At 40.2% G+C, this 10,102-nt stretch overlaps 1 long non-coding RNA gene across 1 annotated transcript in view; it reads right to left on the bottom strand.

Annotated features, from left to right (window-relative positions):
- LOC137229146 (uncharacterized) overlaps nucleotides 1-10,102 on the bottom strand; it is a 156,185-nt gene that overhangs the window by 57,845 nt on the left and 88,238 nt on the right. The window lies entirely within an intron of this gene.

Raw genomic sequence — 10,102 nt, 5'->3', positions numbered from 1 at the left:
ACAGCAGAGAGATCCCTGAAGCTAGAGGGCTGGGCTCCATCCCTGACTCTGCAGTTTGCTGGCTGTAAAATGGTACCTCACAGGGTTATTGCAGCAGTTAAATGAGATAATGTACACATAAGCACATACAGATGGAGGTGTATTAGTTTCACTCGGGTCCCTGTGATTCTCAACTCTAGCTTGCCAAAGCAATCCCTTAACTCATTAAAAATAAAACAAACTTTAAAAACCAGGTCTATGACAGACTTCAGTGAGATCCAGTGACTCACACTGTTTCCTCCAACACCATGTCCAGAACGTTCCTTTCTCATCAAGGAGTCAATCAACCGCAATTGCATCAAGAATTCTAAAGTGCTAGAAAGAACAAAGGGGCAGAGTCTTGGCAGTGATTTTCTCCAAGACCTACAGTCCTGAAACTGGTGTGGTTAGTCTGCTTCAAGAACATAAGTCTCATCTTAGTTCATCACCAGTTCTATAACTGGTGTGGTTAGTCTGCTTCAAGAACGTAAGTCTCATCTTAGGTCTATCCAATGACCTCGTGACCCTGTCATCATCTCCCTCTCCTTCACCTCAGTCTCATCATCTGTAAATGAAGGCAGGTGCTGACCTTCCTGAGCCAATGTTGATTATAGCCATCTTTTCAGATCACCTTTAGCCAAATCAGCTGGGCTGCTTTGCTAAAACACACATATTCCCCAGGTCCCACACCATAGCTCCCAAATTAGAACCCTTTGGCAAAAGAGCTAGAAATCTTCATTTTACCCCCAACCACCAGGTAATTCTAATGCATACAAATTTGAGAATCACTGATCTAAATTCCTTTTCAGATAAAGATTTCTGGGTAGACCAGGGCTTTGTAAATTTTAATGAATCCCTTGGCAATCTTGTTAAATTTCAGTGGGGCTTGATCTACATTACTACGAAGCTCTCAGGCGATGCTACTGGTTCCCAGACCACACTCTAAGTAGCAAGGCTTTCTTTGACAGGACACAGTCACATAGTAGGTTGATTTACTTTTGGGGATGAAAATAACATAGGTAGTGGCTCAAGGATGGGAGAAGGGCATATGAATGGATAGAAACCACAAAGATTTGCTTGGCTTGAGTGAAGACTTTCTTAATTGATCACCTTTGGAGGACAGGTTCTTATGGCAGAGATGACACAAATTGGGAGATAACTGACTTTGTTAAGTCCCCCGTTCTGTCACTTCCTAGATCTGTGATCTGCAGAGATTGATTTATGCTTTCAGAACCTTAAGTTCTGGATCTGTAAAAACAGAGACAAGAAGATACCCATTTCCTAGAATGGCTGTGAGCATTAAATGTGATCACATATATAAAATTCCCAGCCGAGTGCAACAATACCGGTCCCTCTAGGTTTTCTGGAGACCCTTCCTAAAACTTTACTTAGTTCCCTGCCTGGGACTATCTGCTCACTGGGACCTGTCCCTCTCCCACAGCCACCACTACCTGGAGGGCCGCCACCTCTCTACCACAAGAAAACTCTTAACTTTCCCAGGCCACTGAGTGATTTATCACACAGCTGCTCTCCCAGACCTGGAAGGCTGACGTCAACCCTGCCAGAGACAGATGGGAGAGATGGAGTCCAGCTGCTTGTCAGTGATGTTCCGCGGACACATTTATAAGGCTTTCACACTTTTTTGGCATCCTCCACCATCAGCCAGACACCAAAGGCAGCTCACTGCACACCACATGCTGGCAAGGAAAGTTGCATGCACACGTGCTGGCCGGGGCCCCCAGCACAGCTTCATTTCTCTCTCCTGCCTCCTTTCCCTACTCATTTCTATGTGGTTGTGGTCAACATGCCACCTGACTTCTCATGCCAAGTTCTTTTAATGTTTTTGACGGACACTACCATCCTTTGCCCCCAAATAACTCACTAAACAAGAAATGAGTTGCCATAATATGGACTTAATGTGAGGGGTTTTCAATTCTTTTCATAGTCATTTGGAGGGGTTATCAACAGATATTTCTTTAGCAATGGCAACGTGCCTAGAAGCATCCCAGGTGCCTGAGGGAACTTACAACCAAATCATTTGTTAAGTTGCTTGGTCAAGCTACAGGAAGTAAAGAGTGAAAGTGGTTTTCTTTTTCCTTGAGTCATTCTCAAGTTTGATTGTATAGGAATCACCTGGAGAGCTTTAAGAAAATACTGATGTCTGAATCCCAATTCTACAGATTCTGATTTAATTGATCTCAATACAGCTTGGGCATTGGGAATCTTAAAAGCAGCTAAGATTGAGTATTGCTGTCTTAGGAATTAATAAAATCTACACAGAATCTTCCCATGTTGTCTTAATTTTGATCACCATTTGTTTTTAAGACCACCCCTTACAAAACATTTTCACAGAAATAATCTATTTTTAAGCTTCAGAACAACCCCATGAAGCAGTTCGTCTGAATTTGTATATTTATACACTTGGACATCAGTCTCAATCTGAATATTTTAAAAAATGAAGCTCAGAGAGGTTAAGTATTTATAACTTGCCCTGGGACAGACAGTTGGTAATGGCAGGGATAATCCTTGAAACCATGGTTCCAGCCTCCCTCTACTGTTTCCACTACTTTGTAACTCTCTAAATTCAGAGTTTGTCAGTGGACACCATTCATTGGACCATAATACATAACACATTTCTGCTCTAGACTGTGTAAATGTTCAGAACAAAAACTCTGATTTCCTTATTGACAGATTTAAGTAACAGTAGTAAGGAAAGAAGGGCAGTGCTAATGAGGAGATAGGGCCTTCCTGATTTGGTGGCCAATACATGCACGTGACATTCGTAATGTGTTAAGTGTCAAGAGACATTCAGCACATGATGCTACTTATAGGGGAAGTCACTGCATGTCAGCCGAAGGCTGGGTACCCAGAGCTCATCTCCAAGAGCCATAAATTATTTCAGGAAATAGATCACAACATTCTTCCTTCTGTGATGAAAGACATTCCAAGTTTTCTGGAAGGTTGCATAGATCCTTGTCTGAAGACAGAATCATCTGTCAATTCCCATAAATACAGGGATTAGTCTGAAATGTGGCTTCTCTCCCAAGCAGGCGGGATAATACATTGATTTGATTAATAATAACTCCATGCCTGAGTTATTATTCACTTGACAGGAAATGATACAAATATTTAAAAAAATTATAACTCTTTGGAGACATAAAGTTATCATCTCATCCACAACTCCTTGAGTATTTTATTAACCCTGACAGGATGGAATAGAGCAGGATTGGCTGATAAAACTGATTCTCAGCAATCTCTCTAAACCACATTAGGGAACCTAAAGATTAGGTGTCATCAGATTGATGCCACAGCTAATGGGAAGCTTATGGTAAAGGGTGCCTATTGACCAATGAGTCAGCATGGGACAGAAACTTAATGAGCTTAGGGTGGCTCATGACATCGATCCAGTTAGGCTTCCATAGACATTTGGGCTACAGAAAGACACCATCCCAGTAAACCACCAGTCATTCTGAAAACAGTTGTTTGAATTAATTCCAACATATAGTTTGCAATCATCCGATTATTCTAATTAGTTTGTATACGTGGGACTACAGCCATAAATAAAGGTATGGATAGAGCCATAAATGAAGACGATAATATGCACATTAAGCTCACAAACAGGATTGTTACAATGACTAAAAGCACTCAAAAAGCCCAAGAGTTTTGAAACTGAAAAAATTTACCTGAATCGATACTTCTTAACCAAACTTACCCAAATTAGCCATTAACTGAATCCTTAATGCAGTTGAAGTCTGGTTTCTCTCTATAGTGTCCTATCTCAGAACCCTTGGAGACAGGCGTCTAAATGCAGACCTTGCAAATTCCCTTTTGAGATGATGACCTTTTGGCTGAATGAGCTGTATAATTTGTGGGGCCCAGTGTGAAATGAAAGTGCAGGGCCCTTTGTTAAAAAATGATTAAGAATTTAAGGATGATGATAGCAGAGCATTAAACCAAGTGTGGAGTCCTATGTTTGATGGCACAGGTTGTATACCCACGAAGCAGGCCCTGTCCTCAGGGCAACAAGGCCTCAATAATGCTATTCCAGCTACCCTTCCGTTGAGCCATTGGGAGCACACTGGGACACTTCACTGTATATTGCCAACTGTTATGTGAGCAGACGGCCCTGGCTGTCCATAGGACACCTACAGGGACAGCAACAGAAGGAAAACATGATGGAAAGTAAATGCAGTGTGTCTGTCAGAAGTAACAGTGGAAAGACAAAGGTTTTGTACAGTTGTTATAAAAATCAGAAAAAGGGCAGGTGGCTACTGAAGACACAGCCAAGTACCAACATTGTCCAGAGAAGGCCTTGGACATTCTCATCTCTAAATGAGGTTATGTGGCAGCATATCTTGAGGTTCTCTCTCTCTTTCTTCCTTCCTTCCTCTCTTTTCTTTCCCTTCCTTCCCTCCTTCCTCTCTCCCTCTTTTGTTCTTTCCTATCTAAATCTGCACAGATCTATACTTAATTTTTTTAGTATTTCTACTTTTCTACCCCAACCCCAAGCCAACAGTTGTCTCTGAGGTCATTATGCTAAGGGAGATATCCACCAGTACAAAAAGAAGAAAGTATACTAATAGTGGTCTTAGATAGGTACACATGCCTAAGTCCCAGAGAGGAATGCTGAATGAGTATAGAAATTGGCCAGAATCATGAAGGCAGGATTTACCCCACCTAAGAAAGGCATTTCCCCTGGTGTTGCCTGGGAGAATGAGTGAGAGAGGAGGCAAGTATGAAGGCCAGTGTGTCCCTGATTGAGAGGACATATACCCCACGTCCCAGGAATGGCTGCACAGGCACCTAGGCTGATGGAATGACAGGCAGCCTTGGCCCCGAGTGGGGTCTGGAGGCAGTTGAAAGCTTCCTGTATGCCATGAATGGCACAGAAGTAGCAGACAGCATGCTGGAAGGGACAGAGACTATCTCACTGACAACTTAGATAGAGGATCAAGGACCACATGACATACCAGGTAACCCCCACCCCTACCCCAACAAGCGTGGCTTTGCATAGGATTCCAGAAATCACTGGGAGGAGAGGGAAAAAAGAAAACAAAGTTAGGTCTCCCAGTAGCTTGGTGGGAGGAAGATTAAGAATGAAATTACATTATTAAAAAGTCACTTTTTCTTGTACCCCTGTGTTTGTGGACTGGGAGTCATTGTAACTACTCTGTGATGACACTATTTCCCAAGCTCATCCATTTCCCATTGCTTTTACTCTGCTCTCACTGAGTAAATTTTAATCTTTAATCTGGTTTCCAGTTTAGACTTTCCCAGCAGGAAGAGCATGTTTGGGCTGCTGTGAATACTGCATTTCTCTTGGCAATGAAAGCTCTCAGTATCAATGAACAAAATTGACATAGTTCTGACTTATAGTCAGTCTCTCGTGAGTTTGGTTAACATGGCTTGGTTCCCTGGGACCTGGCCACACTGATGTACTGTCAGACTGTAGTTTATGAACTTGCAAAGTAGAGGGCCATGATGACTACTAAGGTGCAGATACCCCATGGAGATCCATGACTGAAAAAGTCCCCCAAACTCTCTCTACTGCTATTTTTTTATTGTAAAAATAATAACATGAAAATGATAAAGAATTTTTAAAAGTTATATTAGTATAATGTAGTAGTTAAGAATGCAGGCTCTGGAATCAGACTGCTCAGTTTTATCAAATCCTGGCTTTGCCACTTATACAAACCGTGATTTTTAGCGAGTTCAAAGAAATCTAATAGGGATTGTTCTGAGGAATAAAGGTATTAATACAACACGGGAAACATTTTGATCAGTGCTTAACATCTGTTAAGTGCTATGTAACTGTTAACTCCTATTTCAAAAGCTTCATTGTTATTATTTTGTGTTCCCTTCTAGCCTATGTTGAAATGCATGAATATTGTTACATATTGCACATAATTTATATTCTTCCCTTCAATTTAATACTATGTCATAAATACTTTATGTGTTTCTATGGAGGATTTAATTATTTTTAGTAGTATAATTCAATTCACTGAATATTTGAGCACTTACTTTAAAACTGTCTCTGTTATGTGACAGGGATATCAAAATGATGATAAATTAGAAAAATTGGCAAAGGTGACAAACAGGTAACATGCCAAAAATATATATATAAATGGCCAGAAGAGAGGCTTACCCTAACAAGAAGTCAGGAAATGCAAATTAAAGTGATAATTATAATGTTTACCTTGCAGATTGGCAATATTAGAAAGTTTGATAACACCCACTTTAGAGTGTAGGACAATGGGAGCTGCCCTCTCCTGCTGGCCAAGAGGAAGCCAGTACAGCCATTTAACTACTAACATTGGAAATGCACAGACACTCTACACCCAACCATTGATTGCACTCTTCCATATCTGCCCTCAAGAAACATGTGCTTCAGGAGACAGAAGCAAGGCGGCTCACTGTAACATTTGTAATCTTGAAAATTGAAGACCACATAACTACTCATCTATACTGGGAATGGTTAGATAAACTGAGATATATTCATTCTAAAAAGAATGTGTTCTATCAGTACTGACATGGAAACTTTCCAAGGCTTGTTGCTAAGAAAATGAGCCAACAAAGAAATGGACCTGAGTACACGGGGAGGGGGAAGGGTAAGCTGAGATGAAGTGAGAGAGTGGCATGGACATATATACGCTACCAAATGTAAAATAGATAGCTAGTGGGAAGCAGCCGCATAGCACAGGGAGATCAGCTCGGTGCTTTGTGACCACCTAGAGGGGTGGGATAGGGAGGGTGGGAGGGAGACGCAAGAGGGAGGAGATATGGGGATATATGTATACATATAGCTGATTCACTTTGCTATATAGCAGAAATTAACACAGCATTGTAAGCAATTATACTCCAATAAAGATGTTAAACAAAAAAGTTGTAGAAAAACAAGAACAGCAAGATGGCATTTTCTTAACACACACTATAAACAAAATATATAGCTCTACAGATATGTGTATATACATATGTAAGTGTGTGCGTGTGTGTGTGTGTAAATATACTAAAAAATGTCTGGGAGAGTCCATACTAAACTGTTAACAGTGGCCACATTTAGACAGGAAACTAAGATTGGTCAAGGGGACTCTAACATTTTCTGTATTTTTAAATGTTTTAAAATATTCTTTGTATAATTAAGGATGAACTTTTAAAAATTAAAAGATGAATAAGACAAGGTTCCTGAATCCCAAAGTTAATATTCCACTGAGTAGATGTTTAACAGTTTACTTAGCCATTGACCTATATTTGGCAATTTGGGTTGTTTCCATTCTTTTATATTATAGATCTTTACACAGTGTAGCTTCTTTTTCTTCTGTTGATTTATTTCTCTAGGATAAATTCCAAGAGTGGGATTATTAGATAAAATGGTATAAACATCTTTCTGGCTCGTGATATATTTTTCCACATTGCCTTCCAAAAATGTTGTGCTTCTTTTTCCCTATCATTACTACAAAAAAATTAGTGAGCTCTCCTTCCACCTGGCAGCAATCTACTTTTCTATTGCCATCTCCTTGTGCTCAGGGATGAGCACTTTTCACTTCAGTTTTCAACCTGTTTTAGAGCTGCTATCTCCTAGAGGACTGTCAGCTCATAATCTTTCTCCTATGCCTAGGGTACGTATATTCCTGAAAGACAGAAAGGATTAGCATTCCCATTACAGATGAGAGCACTGAGGCTCACAGAGTTCGAGTAATTTGCCTGGGGTCCCAGAGCTAACAGGTGGTAGAGTCCCTACTTTTACTCATGTCACTCTACTCCCTCTGCACCTGGATGTGATTCTCCATCAGACTGGTGTGAACAGAGTTGGTTTGAACCCAAACACCTTTTGTTTACACATAGGGTCCACTTCTGTCATGGCTCTTCTACCCCATCTGATCTCTTGGTACCAGCCCATGTTTGTGTCCTCACTGCCTTTCTGCCTGTGTCCCTCTTTGTGGCCTGGTTCTCAGATTGCCAACTTGTGTTTTATGTACTCAAACTCCATTCCTATCTGTTTCATCTACTTTAACGGAAGGTGCTAGACCAGTGGCTTTCATTTTGGGGGAACTTAAAGCAAAATGAACCAAACAAAATGAGGCCTGGACTTCATCCCCAGAAATCCAGATTCACTGATATGGGTTATGGTCTGGGCCTGGGATTTTTTTCAAATTTCCCTGGGCATTTTGGGGTAAGAACCTCTGCCCTAGATGCTATTCTTGGTTTCTGCCTCTAGGTTTAGGTAGCAACATGGCTAGTTTCTGTTTGTTTGTTTGTTTTGCCCAGATACCCTGTCTTCCCGGGCTACCACCACCACTCACAGTCACTTACCTGTCTGCCTTGCTGTCATTCTACCTATTCTGCTCTGTTCCTTTGTATCGTCTCCTAGCAAAAGCAACTTACTGCTCTTACTTCAAACCTTTGCCCTTGCTCTTGCTGCTGCCTGCAGCCAATCCTCTTTCCTCTCTCCTAATCCTGTTGAGACAAAGTTTTGCCCCTCCACACAATTCTATTGCATCAGAGCCCACACAGGTGGCTGCTTCTTCTGAACTCCTGTTTCAATTCTCACCTGCTTCATTCTAGTGGCTTTTCATTTAGCGATGGAAGGTAGTGTGTGATTTTTTTGTATGGACGGGAGGAAGATCTCCTAACAGGGGTTAAGAGTACAGGACTGAGAGTTAGAAAGACTCATGTTACAAATTCCAGGCTGCTGCTGACTTAACCACTTTAAGCCTCAGTTTTCTCATTTATATATTAAAGGTAACAATGATGTATATCTCACAGAGCTTGGATAAATGCACGGAAAGCATTTAACACAGTGTATGCTACATGAAAAAAGTTTGAGAACTTTTATAAATAGGATATATGGTAATGAGACTGATTTCTTTCAATTAAAGTAGTGGAAATTAAGAATTTATGCATCCAAATGGGCCATCTCCCTTATTGACTTCCCCATAAATATTTGTTATATGAATGAGAGTGGGAAGATACCCACTTATTCTGATGATGTTACACTGCCTGGTTCTCTTCCAGAAATCCTCTTTTGGAGTTACCTACAGAGCGCCAGTTTATGAGTCGAAAGAAAAACAGCCCTATTACTCTTCTCTTTGCTTCTTTTTACCAAAAAAAGTACTGTCCAGTTTCATTGCCCACTTTATGGTTTGGTAATAAGTGACCTTTGGCTTTTTTTTTTCTTATAAGTTAAACCTAAGCCAGGAGGATAAAGATGCTACTAATAAGATTATGCATGAAAAGTGTTATGATTCTTAAGGAATTTCAGAACAAAATTTCTCAAAAAAGTTCCCCCAAGGAGACTGCAAACACCTTGAGAACAGGGACCTTATGTACAAGCAGGTTTTTAACCTGCAGTTAACTGAATTTGGGTGCAGACTTTTGTCTTGTATATTTTTCCAGCTAGAGGAACAGTTATTTTATTATTTCTAAAGGTATTTATGACAAAAGGGAATAGGAATCCTTTAAAAATATTTTATAGGTGCCAAGGCTCCTAGAAGAGTGCTATAATAATAAATTTAAATACTTAAGGAAGAAAAAATAAGCTATCTTTCACACACTAAAATGACAATATTCATCTATTGTTAGAGCACACGTTATTGTAATGGTGAGGGATAGGTTTGAATGAAACTATAAACATTCCTTCAACCTCTCCTCCTTGACATGTACACGTGTTCATGAAACAGCTGCTAGTGTTCTAGTGTATGGAGTGTGACCTTGAAACAAAGGCTGTTTTTTCTCCCTTTGAATGAAGAAAACTGGAGTGTCTGGATTGCTACAGTTTCTTTTCTGTTACGCAAGTGACACATTTTAACACATTAAGTTAACTCAAACAAATGACACTGCAGTTATTACTTGAAAGAACTGAGAAGTTAGTTTTCCATTGTTTTCCTTCCAATTCCCAATGCTATATTTTTAGGAGCATTTATTTTGAGTGGAGAGAGTCCAAAGAGAGAACACAGCTATCATGGCTAAAAAACAAAATCTGAACATGGGAATTGGGAGGAAGATTCTTTTATCATTGTGGGGTTTTTTTGTTTTTGTTGTTGTTGTTGTTGTTTTTTTGTCCAATGGGTGCTGGTAAACTGGCTCT

This window comes from Pseudorca crassidens, chromosome 1, assembly GCF_039906515.1.
Source record: "Pseudorca crassidens isolate mPseCra1 chromosome 1, mPseCra1.hap1, whole genome shotgun sequence".
In the NCBI taxonomy this organism is placed as follows: domain Eukaryota; kingdom Metazoa; phylum Chordata; class Mammalia; order Artiodactyla; family Delphinidae; genus Pseudorca; species Pseudorca crassidens.
This window is presented reverse-complemented; position numbering and strand designations above follow the sequence as displayed.